At 39.3% G+C, this 18,881-nt stretch overlaps 1 pseudogene; it reads right to left on the bottom strand.

The window, feature by feature from the left end:
• LOC145535671 (charged multivesicular body protein 1B2-like) overlaps nt 1–16,951 on the bottom strand; it is a 58,069-nt pseudogene extending 41,118 nt beyond the window's left edge.
• Nucleotides 16,952–18,881: the final 1,930 nt, after the last annotated feature.

Genomic DNA, 18,881 nt, shown 5'->3' with positions numbered 1-18,881 from the left:
TTGGAGAAGACTCTTGAGAGTCCCTTGGACTGCAAGGAGATCCAATCAATCCATCCTAAAGGAGATCAGTCCTGGGTGTTCATTGGAAGGACTGATGTTGAAGCTGAAACTCCAATACTTTGGCCACCTCATGCGAAGAGTTGACTCATTGGAAAAGACCCTAATGCTGGGAAGGATTGAGGGCAAGAGGAGAAGGGGATGACAGAGGATGATATGGTTGGATGGCATCACTGACTCAATGGACATGGGTTTGCGTAAACTCTGGGAGTTGGTGATGGACAGAGAGGCCTGGTGTGCTGCAGTTCATGGGGTCGCAAAGAGTCGGACAGGACTGAGCGACTGAACTGAACTCAACTGGTGGTCCAATTCTCATATCCGTACATGACTACTGGAAAACCATAACTTAGAGTACACAGACTTTGTTGGAAAAGCAGTGTTTTTTAATATGCTGTCTAGTTTTGTCCTAGCTTGTCTTCCAAGGAGCAAACGTCTTTTACTTTTGTGGCTGCAGCCAACATCTGCAGTGATTTTGGAGCCCAAGAAAATAGTCTGTCACGGTTTCCATTGTTTCCCCATCTATTTGACATGAAGTGATGGGACCAGATGCCATGATCTTCGTTTCCTGAATGTTGAGCTTTAAGCCAACTTTTTCACTCTCGTCTTTCACTTTCCTCAAGAGGCTCTTTATTTCCTACATGCTTTCTGCAATTATGGTGTCATCATCTGCATGTCTGAGGTTATTGATATTTCTCCCAGAGATCTTGATTCCAGCGTATGCTTCATCCATCCTGGTATTTCTCATGATGTACTCTGCATACAAGTTAAATAAGCACCTGTGGCTGATTCTTGTTAATGTATAGCAAAAAATCACCACAATATTGTACAGTAATTAGCCTCCAACTAAAATAAATTAATTTGTTAAAAAATAAGCAGTGTGACAATACATGGCCTTGATGTACTCCTTTCCCCATTTGGAACCAGCCCATTGTTCAGTGTTCAATTCTAACTGTTGCTTCTTGACCTGCATACAGGTTCCTTATGGGGCAGGTAAAGTGGTCTGGTATTCCTATCTCTTTAAGAATTTTCCATAGTTCATTGTGATTCACACAGTCAAAGGCTTTATTATAGTCAATGAAGCAATAGATGTTTTTTTCTGAATTTCCCTTGCTTTTTCTATGATCAAAAGGATTTGGCAATTTGATCTCTGCTTCCTCTGCCTTTTCTCAATCCAGCTTGAACATCTGGAAGTTCTAGGTGCACTTAGTGTTGAAGCCTGGCTTGGAGAATTTTGAGCATTACTTTGCTAGCATGTGAAATGAGTGCAATTGTGAAGTAGTTTGAATATTTTTTGTCAGTGCTCTTCTTTGGGATTGAAATGGAAAGTGACCTTTTTGAATTCTGTGGCCACTGCCGAGTTTTCCAAATTTGCTGGCATATTGAGTGCAGCTCTTTAATACCATCATCTTTTAGGATTTGAAATAGCTCAGCTGGAATTCCATCACCTCCACTAGCATTGTTCATAGTGATGCTTGCTAAGATCCACTTGACTTCCCACTCCAAGATGTCTGGCTCTAGGTGAGTGATCACACCATCGTGGTTATCTGGGTCATTAAGATCTTTTTTTGTATAGTTCTTTTGTGTGTGATCTTGCCACCTCTTCTTAATAGCCTCTGTTTCAGTTAGGTCCATACTGTTTCTGTCCTTTATCATGCCCTTCTTTGCATGGAATGTTCCCTTGGTATCTCTATTTTTTTGATATCTCTAGTCTGTAGAATTCCATTGTTTTCCTCTATTTCTTTGCATTGTTCACTTGAGAAGGCTTTCTTATCTCTCCTTGCTATCCTTTGGAACTCTGCATTCATGTGGGTATATTTTTCCTTTTCTCCTTTGCCTTTAGCTTCTCTTCTTTTCTCAACTAAATAGCTAAGCCCTCCTCAGACAACCATTTTGCCTTTTTGCATATCTTTTTCTTCGGGATGCTTTTGATCACTGCCGCCTGTACAATGTCAGAAACCTCCATCCATAGTTCTTCAGGCACTCTGTCTATCAGGTCTAATCTCTTGAATGTATTTGTCACTTCCACTGTATAATCGTAAGGGATTTGATTTAGGTCATATCTGAATGGTCTAGCGGTTTTCTCTACTTTCTTCAATTTAAGCCTGAATTTTGCAATAAGGAGTTCATGATATGAGCCACAGTCAGCTTCAGGCCTTGTTTTTGCTGATTGTATAGAGCTTCTCCATCTTCAGCTGCAAAGAATATAATCAATCTGCTTTCGGTATTGACCATCTGGTGATGTCCATGTAATTGTAAAGTTTTCTCTTGTGTTCTACCCTTTAGTAAAAGGTAAAATATACTGTAAGAAAAAGACCCTCAATTTTAAATTTCTATTAAAAAAAAAAAAGATGTTTGTGTGTATTTGCGGTGGGGTGGGGGGGCGCTTCCCTAGTGGCTCAGTGGTAAAGAATCTACCCACCTGGGCAGGAGACATGAGTACAAATCCTGGTCCAGAGAGATCCCATATACCAAGGAGCAACTAAGTTTGTGAGCCGTGACTATTGAGCTTGTGCTCTAGAGCCTGAAATCGACAACCACTGAGGGTCTCGTGCCCTAGAACCAGTGCTCCACAATAAGAGAAGTCACCACAAAGAGAAACCCATGCATTGCAACTAGAGAATAGACTGCGCTCACTCTCATTATAACTTGAGAAAAGCCTATGTATCAACGAAAACTCAGAACAGCCAAAAATAAATAAAATTATTATTTTTTTAATATGTAGGGTTTTTTTAAGAAAAATATACATATACTATATAGTTTAAAGGGCTGATTTTTGGCTTGATTATATCACTATCAGAAAATAAGAATTATTTGATTATTTACCAAAGCTAAACCATAAATTTAATCTTGTTCATCTCTCAGTAGCTTCAGGATTTTAACACCTTACATTTATAGATAATAAGAGGAATGGCTTTGCTACATTGAGTATTTTTCACAACAACAGATGTACCTAGAATTGCTAACAAAATAAGTATATGTGAATTAAATCTCAGTAGTTTTAATGTATCATGTACTTTATGTTTTAAAATAAGATTTATCAAATTTAGCTAGATGACTGAGAAAATTATAGCTCCCTTTATGAATAGGGTTTTTCAACCTAAGCACTATTGATATTTTGGGCTAGATCACACTTTGTTGTGGGGGATGTCCCATGTATTCCAGGAAGTTTATCAGCATTCTCTGCCTCTACCCACTAGAGAACACAAGCAATCCCCTCCCCATCCCTTGAATCACAACAAATAAAAATGTCTTCAGACATTGTCAAATGTCATCTCAGGTGGGGGGGGAGGCAAAATAAAACCCTGCTGAGAATCTGAATCACTGATATAGATGAAAATAAAGAAAGAAAATGAAATGAGTTTCTCATTTCTCAAATCATCTCCCAAATAGAATTGCTGTCTCTGTAGAAAAAGTCACTATAGATAAAATGTGAATTAAGAAGCCAAATATTTTAGATGAATCCACATAATTCACATATTCATTACTTTTTCTGAAGAATGATTTAATTTTTCCTTAAAACTGAAATTTACTATAAACTGCAAATACTGAGGACTGACTTTGTTGCTATTCAGTCACTAAGTCATGTCTGACTCTTTGTGACCCCATGTACTGCAGCACACCAGGCTTCCCTGTCCTTCACTATCTCCAGGAGTTTGCACAAACTCATGTCCATTGAGTCAGTGATGCTAATCTAACTATATCATTCTTTGCTGCCCTCTTCTCTTGTCCTTAATCTTTCCCAGCATTATGGTCTTTTCCAGTGAGTTGGCTCTTGGCATCATGTGGCCAAAGTATTAGAGCTTCAGCTTTAGCATCAGTCATTCCAATGAATACTCAGGGTTGATTTCCTTTAAGATTGAGTAGTGTGATCTCCAAGCAGTCCAAGGGATTCACAAGAGTCTTCTCCAACACCACAGTTCAAAAGCATTATTTCTTTTGTATTCAGCCTTTTTATGGTCCAACTCTCACATCCATACACGACTACTGGATAAACCATAGTTTTGACTGTATGGAATTTGTGGGCAAAATAATGTCTCTGCTTTTTAATATGCTGTCTAGGTTTTGTTAAAGCTTAACTTCCAAGGAGCAAGTGTCTTTTAATTTTGTGACTGCAGTTGAGAAGTTTAACAGGTAGGCAGGCCAGAGGTCCCCAATTTACAGGATGAAATAAACTGCAAGTGGGAGATTTTTTTTCCCTTTTCTACACAAAATTAAAAGAGGCTTGCTTCTTTCAATTTTGTATTGAGGAAGCCTGGTTCAGACTGAACTTTTCTCAAACCTTGGGCTAATCAATGTGTTTTTCTCCTGGAAATGTTTTCTTAAGCTATGTTAATGAAACTATTTATTTGCTTTGGAATCTGCCTTTCTTAAAATCTGTTCTGCCTAAGACTAAATTTTTTTCTTTTCTCAAGCCTTGGGCTGATAATCACTCAACAAATCAGTATTCATGCCAATTGTTTTATGACCCAGGATGACACACCTTGTGCCATTCATCCCAAAAATGCATATTGTGGGAGAAAGGACCTGGTGAAACTTCCTCAGCCTTGAGGTGTCCCTCTTATTTGATTAGCAGCTTGCTTGCTCCTTGGAGGAAAAGTTATGACCAACTGAGACAGCATATTAAAAAGCAGAGATATTACCTTACTGACAAAGGTTTGTCTAGTCAAATCTATGGCTTTTCCAGTAGCCATGTATGGATGTGAGAGTTGGACCATAAAGAAAGCTGAGTGCCAAAGAATTGATGGTTTTGAACTGTGTTGTTGAGGACTCTTGAGAGTCCCTCAGACTGCAAGGAGATCCAACCAGTCTATCCTAAAGAAAGTCAGTCCTGAATATTCATTGGAAGGACTGATGCTGAAGTTGAAACTCCAATACTCTGGCCACCTGATGCGAAGAGCTGACTCATTGGAAAAGACCCTGATGCTGGGAAAGATTGAAGGTGGGAAGAGAAGGGAACAACAGAGGATGAGATGGTTGGATGATATCACCGACTCAATGGACATGAGTTTGAGCAAGCTCTGGGAGTTGGTGATGGACAGGGAAGACTGGTATGATGCAGTCCATGAGGTCAAAAACAGTTAAGACATGACTGAGTGACTGAACTGAACAGACATAAAATGCCTTGCTAAAAACAAGCAAGGGGGCATTCTTTCTGTGCCCTTCTGATGTCTGTGTCAGAAGCTTTATCTCTTTTATAATTTAATAAAATTCTCATACACAAAAAGGTCCATATGGTCAAGTCTCGTCTCTGGCCCTGGATCAAAATCCTCTCCTCCCAAAGTCACAAATCCTGGCATAGCACATGGCTTACAGCTATAACGTTTCACACTCACCATCCACAGTGATTTTGGAGTTCAGGAAAATAAAATCTCTGTTTCCATTTTTTGACTATCTATTTGCCACGAAATGGTGTGGCAGGATGCCATGATCATAGTTTTTTGAACGTTGAGTTTTAAGCCAGATTTTTCACTCTCCTCTTTCAACCCCCTCAAGAGGCTCTTTAATTTCTCTTCATATTCTGCACCTAGAGTGGTATCATATGCATATCTGAGGTTGCTGATATTTCTGCCAGCAATCTTGATTCCAGCCTGTAAATTCATCCAGCCCAGTGTTTCACATCATGTACTGTGCATAAAGTTACGGGTGACAATATACAGCCTTGACGTACTCCTGTCCCAATTTTGAACCAGTCAGTTGTTCCATGTAAGGTTCTAACTGTTTCTTCTTGACACGCATAGAGGTTTATTAGGAGACAGGTAAGGTAGTCTGGTATTCCCAAGGCTTTTAAGAATTTTCTACAGTTTGTTGTGATCCAAGAAGTTAAAACCTTTTGTGTAGTCAATGAAGCAGAAGTAGATGTATCTCTGGAATTCCCTTGCTTTTTCTATGATTCAACAGATGTTGGCAATTTGATCTCTGGTTCCTCTGACTTTTCAGAATCCAGCTCATATATCTGGAAGTTCTCAGTTCATGTACTGCTAAAGCATAACATGAAGGGTTTTGAGCATAACCTTACTAGTGTGTGAAATGAATGCAATTGTACAGTACTCTGAACATTCTTTGGCATTAACTTCCTTTTGGATTGGAATGAAAACTGACCTTTTCCAGTCCTGTGGCCACTGCTGAGATTTCCTAATTTGCTGACATATTGAGTGCAACACTTTAACAACATCATCTTTTAGGATTTGAAATAGCTCAGCTGGAATTCCATCACCTCCACTAGTTTTACTTGCAGTAATGCTTCCTAAGGCTCACTTGTCTTCACAATCCAGGAAGTCTGGCTCTAGGTGAGTGACCACATGATAGTTAGCCAAGTGATTAAGATCTTTTTTGCAAAGTTCTTCTCTATGTTCTTGCTACCTCTTCTTAGTCTCTTCTGTTTCTGTTAGGTCCTTATTGTTTCTGTCCTTTATTGTGCCCATCCTTGAGTGCTGTTTCCACTTTGGCCCAGTCATTTCAGTCTTTTTGGAGCTATTAGTAATTGCCCTCTGTTCTTTCCCAAAGATGGGAATACCAGACCATCTGACCTGTCTCTTAAGAAACCTGTATGCAGGTCAGGAAGCAACAGTTAGAACTGGACGTGGAACAACAGACTGGTTCCAAATAGGAAAAGGAGTACGTCAAGGCTGTATATTGTCACCCTGCTTATTTAACTTATATGCAGAGTACATCATGAGAAATGCTGGGCTGGAAGAAACACAAGCTGGAATCAAGATTGCAGGGAGAAATATCAATAACCTCAGATACACAGATGACACCACCCTTATGGCAGAAAACGAAGAAGAACTGAAGAGCCTCTTGATGAAAGTGAAAGAGAAGAGTTAAAAAGTTGGCTTAAAGCTCAACGTTCAGAAAACTAAGATCATGGCATCTGGTCCCATCACTTCATGGGAAATAGATGGGGAAACAGTGTCAGACTTTATTTTTTTGGGCTCCAAAATCACTGCTGATGCTGATTGCAGCCATGAAATTAAAAGAGGCTTACTCCTTGGAAGAAAGGTTATGGCCAACCTAGATAGCATATTTAAAAGCAGAGACATTACTCTGCCAACAAATGTCTGTCTAGTCAAGGCTATGGTTTTTCTAGTGGTCATATATGGATGTGAGAGTTGGACAGTGAAGAAAGCTGAGTGCCGAAGAATTGATGCTTTTGAACTGTGGTGTTGGAGAAGACTCTTGAGAGTCCCTTGGACTGCAAGAAGATCCAACCAGTCCATCCTAAAAGAGATCAGTCCTGGGTGTTCATTGGAAGGACTGATGTTGAAGCTGAAGCTCCAATACTTTGGCTACCTCATGTGAAGAGTTGACTCATTGGAAAAGACCCTAATACTGGGAAGGATTGGGGGCAGGAGGAGAAGGGGACGATAGAGGATGAGATGTCTGGATGGCATCACCAACTCGATGCACATGGGTTTAGGTAGACTCCGGGAGTTGGTGATGGACAGGGAGGCCTGGCGTGCTGCGATTCATGGGGTCATAAAGAGTCAAACATGACTGAGCAACTGAACTGAACTGAACTGAAAGAAAGATGAGTTGACATGGTTAACTGTCATCATGGGCCTTGGCTCACAGCTAGAGGTAAAGCAAACTAAATAAAAACAAAATTAGACAAAGCTGATGATAAAATTAGCAAACTGACTATACATGTGCATAAAGATTATAGTGGAAAATGGTTAATATGAAAGAGAAGATAAGAAAAAGAGAAAATAGAATAAAAAGGTCTAATGTCTGGAATATGTGTTAGTTGTTCTGTTGTGTCTGATTCTTTGCAATTCCATGATAGGCCAACGGGCTCCTCTGTCCATGGAATTCTCCAGGCAAGAATACTGGAGTGGGTTGTCATTTCCTACTCCAAGGAGTCTTCCTGAATCAGGGATTGAACCCAGGTCTCCTGCATTGCAGGCAGATTCTTTACCATCTGAGACACCTGGGAAGAATATCTGGAATACCAGAGACATAATAAGAGAATGTGTATAATGATACAGTCAAAGAGATAATACTTGAGAGTCTGCCATAACTGATGAGAGGAAGGAAATGTTTAGATTCAAGAAACTGCCAATTTAAAAATCCGCACAACTTGAGAGTTGTGATTTAAGTTTTATTTGGGACAAAGTGAAGACTATAGTACAGGAGACAGCATCTTGATACTCCTGAGAAACTGCTCCAAAGAGGTAGGGGGGAAGGTCAGTATATATGTGGTTTTGGTAAAGGGAGAGTACATGCAATCATGCACATATTTTTTTGCAGAAGGTTTCTGCTAGTTTCATGAAGGCTACTTCCAGTCACAAGGAGCAGACGTTACCATGAAAGACTTTAGTGCTTTTCTAGATAGGAGAAGATACAATAATCAGGCTTATAAAATCATCCACTGAAGATAACTAGCTACCTGAAAACCTGTTCTGCCAGTTTTTTTTTCTGAGCATGGAAGGCCTCATTTCTGATCTCTACCTTGAACTTTCAGAGGCTGTTGGAAGGGCAGCAGCTGCAGCAATTCATGATTTAATCCTTATAGAGATAGATGGCAAGTGCCAATGGCAAGTACCAATTTGTAGTTGACAAAGCACAAAACAAACAAACAAACAAAAAACAATCTCAAGCAGGGAATATAAAAATCAATCTATACTTAGACACATCACAGTATACCTCAGAATATCAAATACTAAATATTTAAGACAGCCTTAAGGAAAATTCAGATTATTTATAAGAGTTAAAGATCAAACTGAGCAGAATTTCAAATGAAATGCTAATGTAACTTCCAAAGGATGCACAGTAGATTCACAAAATTCATAGTAGTTATGTGTCGGAGTCCAGCTCCAGCAGCCAGAGAGTTGGCCTGAAAGGATAAGCGGTGTTGGCGGAGAATGATGCAGCCTCTGACTCAAAGTGCTGGACTGCATGTTTATTTCAAGCATCAGGTTTTCTTTTATACTTTTACAAAAGCATTAGGTCAGAGGTTTGACATCTTCAGTTTCCCCTCACCCAGATTCACTGTCTCCAGAAAGTGTCCTTGTGATTACATTGTAACTCATGTTTATCTCTGGGTTGCATACCACATTTCTCAGTTTATTTCTTATCTTTCTAAATCTTGCTACCCCCTAGTATCCTAAGCTCATTATCTCCTAAAAAGGCTTCACCTATTAGTATCTCTAAAATTCTTAGTCTTTATAACCTATAGTAAAGTATGCCAACACTACAACATACCTTATACTTTTAGCTTCTAACTATTCTTAATTATTCCTATACCCTAAACTCAGGAAACTTCTTTTGCCATAAACGTTTCCCTCACAAGCAGGTCTCAATAACAATCTTTCCCATGGCCTCAAGCTGTGGCCTATGTGCTCATCCTGGAACATTCTTTGTAAAGGTCCTTGAACAAATGTAACTTTATGGATTATTTCCTAGGCATAACTGCAGAAGGCCTTGTGCTTTCCATGCAATAACAATAAGCACCTTAACATTCTTTCCAGCCAACTCAACTGAAGGAAGGAAAGGACAAGTCAGAAAGGACAAGTCAGAATCACAAGACCTAATTCCTTCATCCCGGGACTGTGCCTGCAGGATGAGGAGAGGGGGTTGGGGCCGTGCCTCCATTTTATCAGTAATGCCTAACGTGGCTCCCGACAGTTATGTTTCATAAAATCACTGCAAACAGGGAATTAATGAGTACAGAAACACTGCTCCTAAGGAAAATACAGGGTTAAGTTCCTGTGAGTCTCTGGTCAAAACACTTTTGTCAACCTATGAATACATAACTTTGCTTTCTGTGTATTTTTCTTTTAACACATCTTACATAATATATATTGCTGACCCATTAACACTGAATTCATGGCAAACAGCATTGTAACTCATGTATGAAAGAAGTATATCTAACAAACATATGCTCTTCATAAGGCACATCATAGTCCTGCACTTCAGAACATTACACAGCACTTCAAAATTACACTTGTAGATTCATTATTGTTCAGTCACTCAGCTATGTTGGACTCTTTGTGACCCCATGGACTGAAACACACCAGGCTCCCTTGCCCTACGCTATCTCTCTGAGTTTGCTCAAACTCATGTACATTGAGTCGGTGATGCCATCCAACCATTTCATCCTCTGTTGAAACCATCCTCCTGCCTTCAATCTTTCTGAGCATCAGGGTCTTTTCCAATGAGTCATTTCTCCCCATCAGGTGGCCAAAGTATTGGAGTTTCAGCATCAGTCCTTCCAATGAATAGTCAGGGTTTATTTCCTTTAAGATTGACTGGTATGATCTCCTTGGTGTCCAATAGGACTCTCAAGAGTCTTCTCCAGCATCACAGTTTGAAAGCATCAATTCTTCGGTGCTCAGCCTTCTTTATGGTCCAACTCTCACAGCCACCCATGACTACTGGAAAAACATAGCTTTAACTCGGTGGATCTTTGTCGACAAAATGTTGTCTCTGCTTTTTAATAATCTGTCTAGGTTTGCCATAGTTTTTCTTCCAAGGAGCAAACGTCTTTTAATTTCATGACTGCAATCACTGTCCACAGTGATTTTGGAGCCCCCCAAAATAAAGTCTGTCACTGCTGGCATTCTTTTCCCATCTATTTACCATGAAGTGATGGGACAAGATACCATGATCTTCATTTTTTGAATGTTGAGTTTTAAGTCAGCTTTCTCACTCTCCTATTTCACTTTCATCAAGAGAATCTTGAGTTCCTCTTCGCTTTCTGCCATAAGGGTGGTGTCATCTGCATATGTGAGGTTATTGTTATTTCTCCCTGCAATCTTGATTCCAGCTTGTGCATCATTCAGCCTGGCATTTCACATGATGTACTCTGCACATAAGTTAAATAAACAGGGTGACAATATACAGCCTTGACATACTCCTTTCCCAAATGTGAACCAGTCCATTGTTCCATGTCTAAATGTATAAATGTTGTTTCTTGACCTGCATACAGGTTTCTCAGGAGGCAGTTAAGGTGGTCTGGTATTCCCATCACTTTAAGAATATTCCAGTTTTTTGTGATCCACACAGTCAAAGGCTTTAGCATAGTCAGTGAAGTAGATTTTTAATTCCCTTGCTTTTTCTATGATTCAGCAGATTTTGACAATTTGATCTCTGCTTCCTCTGTCTTTTCTAAATCCAGCTTGAACATCTGGAAGTTTCAGTCCATGTACTATTCAAGACTAGCTTGAAGGATTTTGAGCATTACCTTGGTAGCAGGTGAAATTAGTATAATTGTGCAGTAGTTTGAACATTCCTTTTCATTGCCCTTCTTTGTGATTAGAATGGAAACTGACCTTTTCCAGTCCTGTGGCCACTGCTGAGTTTTCCAAGTTTGTTGGCATATTGAGTGAAGCACTTTAACAGCATCATCTTTAGGATTTGAAATAGCTCAGCTAGAATTCCATCACCTCCACTAGCTTTGTTTGTAGTAATGCTTCCTAAGACCCACTTGACTTCACACTCCAGAATGTCTGGCTTTAGCGGAGTGATCATACCATCACTGTTGTCTGGGCCATTAAAACCTTTTTCATATAGTTCTTATGTGCATTCTTGCCCTCTATTCTTAATATCTTCTGTTTCTGTTGCTGCTGCTGCTGCTAAGTTGCTTCAGTCGTGTCCGACTCTGTGCGACCCCATAGATGGCAGCCCACCAGGCTCCCCTATCCCTTGGATTCTCCAGGCAAGAACACTGTTAGGTCCCTACCATTTCTGTCCTTTGTTGTGCCCATGATTGAATGAAATGTTCCCTTTGTATCTCCAATTTCCTTCGAGAGAACTAGTCTTTCTCATTCTATTGCTTTCCTATTTCTTTGCATTGTTCACTTAAGACAGCTTCCTTATCTCTCCTTTCTATTCTTTGGAACTCTGCACTCAGATGGGTATATCTTTTTTGCTTCTCTTCTTTTCTTAGTTATTTGTAAGGCATTCTCAGACTACCATTTTGCCTTTTTGCAGTTATTTTTCTTGGGGATGGTTTTGATCACTGCCTCCTGTACATTACAAACCTCTGTCCATAGTTCTTTAGGCCCTCTCTCAGATCTAGTCTCTTGAATCTATTTGTCACTTCCACCATATAATCATAAGCGGTTTAATTTAGGCCATACTTGAATGGCCTAGAGGTGTTCCCTACTTTCTTCAATTTAAATTTGAATTTTGTAATGAGTTCATGATCTGAGCCACAGTTAGCACCCAGTCTTGTTTTTGCTGCCTGTATAGAGCTTCCCTATCTTCATCTGCAAAGAATATAATCAATCTGATTTCTTTATTGGAGACTAGTGAAATCATCAACAAAAAGCAAAAAAAAAAAAAAACCAAGTGGCACTTGATGAAGTGAAAAGAATGTTTTTTACATTACAAGAGCTAAAATAAAAGGGAAGAGCATCACACTGTTCACCCTCAATTGTGAACATGCTCCTTTGCCCATTCAAATTCTTCACTGCCAGAGCATGTCCATGAATAACACTGAAAACACAGAAAGGACTAATTTAAGGCTAAAAACAGATTTTAATAAGTGAATTTGCAAAGACATAGTCTGTGAATCATGATGACCTAATGTACCTCACAAGAAACAAAATTAGGTCTGACATAATGAAAGGCTTACTTAGTGAGCACAGAGACTGGTAAACACAGGTAAACCCAGAGAAGTGCTGAGTATAAGATAATCATAAGGTCTAATTTTGGAGGTGAAAAAGGGAGAACAAATAAAAACTAGACAATAAACATCATACAAGACAGAGGATGGGGTGACAAGTTACATGTTTAAAAATCCAAGAAAAGAGTTTCTATTTAGACATTAAATTAGCTATGCATGGAAAAATGTGCAGGATACTACTAAGGAAATAGCATGTATCTTCTAAAATAATAAAGGAAAAAAATTAGGTTAAACACTTAATAAATCCAAAAGAAGGTAGCGAAATTGAATCACTGAGAAAACAGAATAAACAGAAATCATAAAATAAAAAGAAACATTCCCCAAATATCAGGATATATTAAAAATAATGAAACAAATTAAAAGTATGTACTTTAGACAGGATTTTAAATCATAATAACTGGTTGGATGTTAAAAGTCAGAAAAAATTGTACCAGGCAAATTGTTGTTGTTTAGTTGGTAGGTCTTGTCCAACTCTTTTTGTGACCCCAAGGACTGTAGCCTGCCAGGCTTCTCTATCCATAAAACACTAACCTAAGAACACAATTGTAGCTTTATCAATCAAAGCATACTATCTAAAGCATTAGAAAATTTTCAAAAATGTGGATCACTATAAAATGATAGAAAGTAAATACACAAACTGAAATAATTCTAGACTTTCATGTTCCTCTGTGCTGTACTTAGTTGCTCAGTCATATATGACTCTTTGCGACCCCATGGACTGTAGCCTGCCAGGCTCCTCTGTCCATGGGGATTCTCCATGCAAGAATACTGGAGTGGGTTGCCATGCCCTCCTCCAGGGGATTTTCCCAACCCAGGAATCAAATCGGGGTCTCCTGCATTGCAGGTGATTCCTTACCAGCTTAGCTACCAGGGAAGCACTCATGTTCCTCCATATAGCCTCAAAGTGTGTTTGTATGGATATATATAAAACTGACAGAGGAAATCATTAACCTTGGTGTATTTTCATAAAATTCTCTCAGTACCTGACAAAACTAAGACTAAAGAAGTTACAAAAGACCTGATTAAGTATCTTAATTTAAAAATCAACATATAGACAATTATAGTCTATAATTGTGCCCATGAATTTATAGCTGTACCCATTAATTTGTAAATACACATCATTTATAAGCATACGACACATGAAAACTGATCATACACTGGGCCATAAAGCAGATATAACACATATCAGACAAACCTACTGCCTAACCACAGTTCAATAATGAATTACTATGAGAATTTGCTTCAGAATTTTTTTGTAAGAATCTAAAACTGTCCTAAGAGTTAAAGTTTATTTAAAATACATATATAGGCATACATATATTTGGAAAAGACTATATGTATGAACTTAAGAGACTTTTTTACATTTAAAAACAGTTACAATTGAAAGACAAAGAAATAAGTGGAATGTGGCTTGTGGGATGTAAAGCTAATGTCATACTTAGAATTTTCTACCTTTAAAAACTCACTTTAGAAAGGAAGGTAAGCTAAAAATTAACTCAATAAGCATTCATCTCACAAAGTCAGGAAAAACAGAGAATAAATCTGAAGGTGGTATAAGAAAATAAACAGAGATAAAAAAAATAGAAATATAATAGACAGGATCAAAAAGTTTAAAGTTGAGTTCTCTGTAAAGACTAATAACATACCTCTACAGAAAGTGATAAGGGAAAAAGACAAGGCATAAACAAAGTGCAGAAATAAAAATAGAAAAATAGCTGCAGATGAAGCTACTTTAAAATGATAAATTATGAACAGTATGCCAATAAATTGGAATCAGAAAAAATGGACATATCATAGGACAATATTTCTGAAATAAACTAAAAACAGTTAAATTGTATTCTAAATTTTGATTAAATAAGTTAAAACATATAAACAAATTAATTAACAAAAGACACAGTACCAAATGGTTTTACTGGTACATTACATCAATCATTTGAGAAAAGAGCAATTCCTATCTTAAACAAACTCTTCCAAAGAATAGAAAATATAAAGAACACTCCCCAACTTTTGATAGCCAAAACAAAAAAAGGATGCTACTATAAATGAATGGACAATTATAGTCTAAACTCACTTGAAAACCGAGAGGCGTAATACTATACAAAAGATTAGCAATGAAGCAATATTCCTCCTCATGCCCTGTGGAGTTTTTTCATGCACTTTTAATGAATGAACACAAGCCTTATCACTTCAATTAATTACTCCAGTAGCTGCCAAGACTCTAAAAACATCATAGAACGATGCAGTTTCTTTCATCATTCAGAATCAAAGTGTGGGGACTGAGAAAAAAAATTATTCAAGCAATGTGTTAAAAATACTTCATGATGGGTTTAGCCTAGAAATGTAAGCATAGTTTAATATTTGAAAAATGGAGCTACATATTTTAACCATATTATGAGGTTAAAGAAAAAAACACAAATGATAATCTCAACATAAAGAGAAAAAACATTAGATAAAATCCAACACTTGATGTATTCAACAAACCAACTTTCAGATAAATGGTTAATGACCTAACATCTAGTAAATTAGGAATGGGAAAACAAAACATCCATGAAAACTGAGGGTCAACTAACAGATTTTCATATTAACAGATATAGATAGATATATAGATATAGATATGAAATTAAGCATTGTCCTGGATTCCTAGTAAACATAAGAAAAATAAAAGGTATATAGATTACAATGGAAATCAACAAAGAATCATTACTTGAAAATACCTATAGTCTCTAACCCAGCAACCCTACTCAGGTATATTCCCTAGAGAAACTGTCCCCAGCTGACATAGGAAATATATACAAGAATGACCATAGAACTAGTGTTTGTGATGACAGAAAACTATGGAAACAGTCTAAATGTACATCAGTAAATAGAATGGATAAATTGTGTGATATTTCTACAATAAAAAACTATACTGAGGTGAAAGTGAAAATGACATAATGAATCAGAAGAATCATCTTGAATAAAAAAGAAAGCAACATGATACCATACATATAAACTTGGAAAATATACAACATAAATTGTACCTTTTTTAACTTATATTTAACTGGAGGATAATTGCTTTACAATGTTGTGTTGGTTTCTGCCACACATCAACATGAATTAGTCATAGGTATACACATTTCCTCTCCCTCTTGAACCTCTCTTCACCTCTCACCCCATCCCATCCCTCTAGGTCATCACAGAGCACCAGGCTGAGCTCCCTGTGTTATATGACAATTTCCCACTAGCTAACAGTTTTACAGAGGGTAATGTATGTATTTCAACGCTACTCTCAATTCATTCTACCTTCTCCTTTCCCTGCTATGTCCACAAGTCCCCCCTCTATGTCTGTGTTTTTATTCTTTCCCTGCAAATAAGTTAATTAGTACCATTTTTCTAGCTTTCATATATATGCATTAATATACTATATTTTTCTCTTTCTGACTTACTTCACTCTGTATAACAGGCTCTAGGTTCGTCCATCTCAGTTCAACTGACTCACATTAGCTCCTTTTAATGGCTGAGTAATATTCCCCAGCAAAGAGTTAACTCATGGTTTCTCCCCACAACGTTCTGAGTTTTAGTGCGGAGAGCTGGGAAGAAAAACAAGACACCCAAATAATAATAATAACCAAAATAACAACAACAATTGTCATAAAAAATTAAAGGATGAATGAACTGGTTTTAGGTAAGCACACCACACATGGTATGAAGTGGTATGGGGTGGGAGGATCATTGGTTCTGATTCATCTTAACCTAGAGAAAATAAAAACCTCATTTTGAAACTGGTTCACACATCCTTAATATAGTTAAAAATCTTATATACCTCAACCTTTCTACCTTCATATGCAAAGATATTGCTTTTCATCAAGAACACATAGCTTCCTTTGAAGACTGGGGAGGTGGATTTTGGCCACCAGAAGTTGGTGAGGAAGTGGAGGGGGTAGGGGGTCCATATGGTGGGCACAAATCTATGGACAGAGGAGTCCTGAGTCCCAGGAGGTCTGAGGCACTGAGGTTGTGGGGTCCTGGGGTCTGACTGGTGGACAGGCCACTGAGCACAGCACAGCTACAGTATGATCAGTTTCTCGTCACTGCTGGCAGCTAAAGTGAGGGGGTCTATTGACTGCATATGATGCTCAGGAAAGAAAATCCACCTTTGTGTGCCCACCCCAACTCTATGCTGGGGCGAGATGTAGCAGGAACCAGCCCAGCAATGCACCCGAGGCTTCCACTCGTAATAATCACTGTTGATTTAAAGCTTTATTTAGGCTTCATCTGTACCCTCATAGTCGATAAGGTTTTGCCACATTTTATTAGTGAGGTTGAGAGATGTATCATTTGTTTGTTGTTTTGTCCCCTCTCCCAATATTAAACTATGAAATTTGTGATTTGTTTAAACTCTGGGTGAATCATAGCTTAGTTTGCATGCCCAGGGGCTCAGGCGATTCAGAAACTAGAGACAAGGTATTTATCTTCAAGCACCAAATCCAGATTACAGGAGGGTTAACACACAACTATTTTTCCTCTTCAGTCTCACATTACCAGTAGTAGAATTGCCTCACTCTGCAAAGGACAGGAGTGCAGGTGGGTGAGGCTTGGGCTAGGTTTGGCAGGAAGACCTGGTGAGCCACAGGTATTGCTGCCTGGCTTTCTCCGAAACCCTGGCACCCACCTAGCCTCCTCTCCCCTCCCAGCTGCCCCCAGGCCCCTGAGTGGGTGGAGGACCACAGGACCCCTGCTGGGTTCTTCAGTCACAGAAGACAGGCTTGTTTAAGTACAGTAGAAGAGCTGCCTTCTGAGGGAGACAAGGAAAAGCTGTGGGCAGACACTCAAAAGGAGACCTGGGTGGAGGTGGCTCAGATCTCCCAGGAGAAATGTTGCCCATTTGTTTCTGCTGACCGCAGAGACCATCAAATTAATGACCTACAAATAATAATAATACATAAACCAAAAAGGGAGTGGGATCAGATATGACATCTATGCATGTTTTCAGTCAGTTCAATTGCCAGGGGATTCTTCTCTGTTTGGAAACTGCAACAGTAATGGCATGTCTAACACTGAGAGAGTGGAAACATGTACAAGGTTGAAGCTAGAATCTTTCCTGGTTTTGGCTTGAACCAAATTAGACACCTTCATCAACCACATCCTGCAATACACTGAGGACCAAATTACAGCTCCACGAGGTAGCAAATAGAATAAAACAAAAAAGTATATTTGAGAAATGATCATCTTGTCCACATATCCTCTGGGAATTTACATGAAATTCACATCACTTTCTTCCAGTTATTGGCCACAGGTATCGAAGGGCATTTTTTTTTCTCTTATTTCCAGCTCACAGAACAAACATTATTATCACAGATTCACAAAAGCAAGCTCACACACACCAAGAAAGAAGGTAAGGTTAATTCTTAAATGAAAAGGTCCTCTCCAAATAATTGATTAAAACGTATCCTTTGTTTTTCAAAAAGTCATTTTTGGAACACACAACACCCAGGACAACTCCAACGGGCTGTTAAGTAGTTAAGGCCCTCGAATCACATGTGCTGCATCTCTGTACAGTCAGTAAGGCTATGGCACAGAGGAGGCGGCTGCCCTTCTCTCTCTCTCTCTCTCTCTGTCCCCCACATCGTTGAAGGACGCTAAGGATGCCTCAGAAAACATAGATTCAGGACACTTTGCTCTGCTGGCTTTCATCTGTGGGCTTGGGGGCAGGCCAGGTCATCATTCCAGGCCCAGGAGAAAGGCGCCATAGGCAGCAGCCAGGAAGGGGTGGGCGGGCCTCCGGCTGGACAGCTCTAGCACATTCTGCATAAGGGGAGCTGGGCTCTCCTGGCCAGGGTTGCCCTGAGATGCCAGCTCCTAGGGGCTGCCCACAGAGGTGGCTCTGGGAGCACTCCTGACAGCCTTGGCCTGGCTGGTGATGGTGGCCCAACCTGCTGCCCTCTCATGGTGGCCATGCTCTCCTGGCTCTGGGTGACTGCCATGTGGTTTCTGGCAAGCAGGCCCAAGTCTGCCTCGCTCTCTCACATGTGGGTGATGCCACTGTGGGTGAACTCATTCTTGCCATCCTCCCTGGCCTCCCTTTCACTGTCCTTGCTGTGGTGCTTGGCGTGCTGGGCCTTCTGGTGGACCCCTGGTGGCGCACCAGGCTGTGCTTCAAGGAAAAGATCCACTCGCAGGTCTGGGACTTGTACAGCCTCTCTCCTGTGTGTGACCT

The sequence above is a fragment of the Giraffa tippelskirchi genome, chromosome X, assembly GCF_054371585.1.
Source record: "Giraffa tippelskirchi isolate mGirTip1 chromosome X, T2T-mGirTip1v1.2.pri, whole genome shotgun sequence".
NCBI lineage: Eukaryota > Metazoa > Chordata > Mammalia > Artiodactyla > Giraffidae > Giraffa > Giraffa tippelskirchi.
This window is presented reverse-complemented; position numbering and strand designations above follow the sequence as displayed.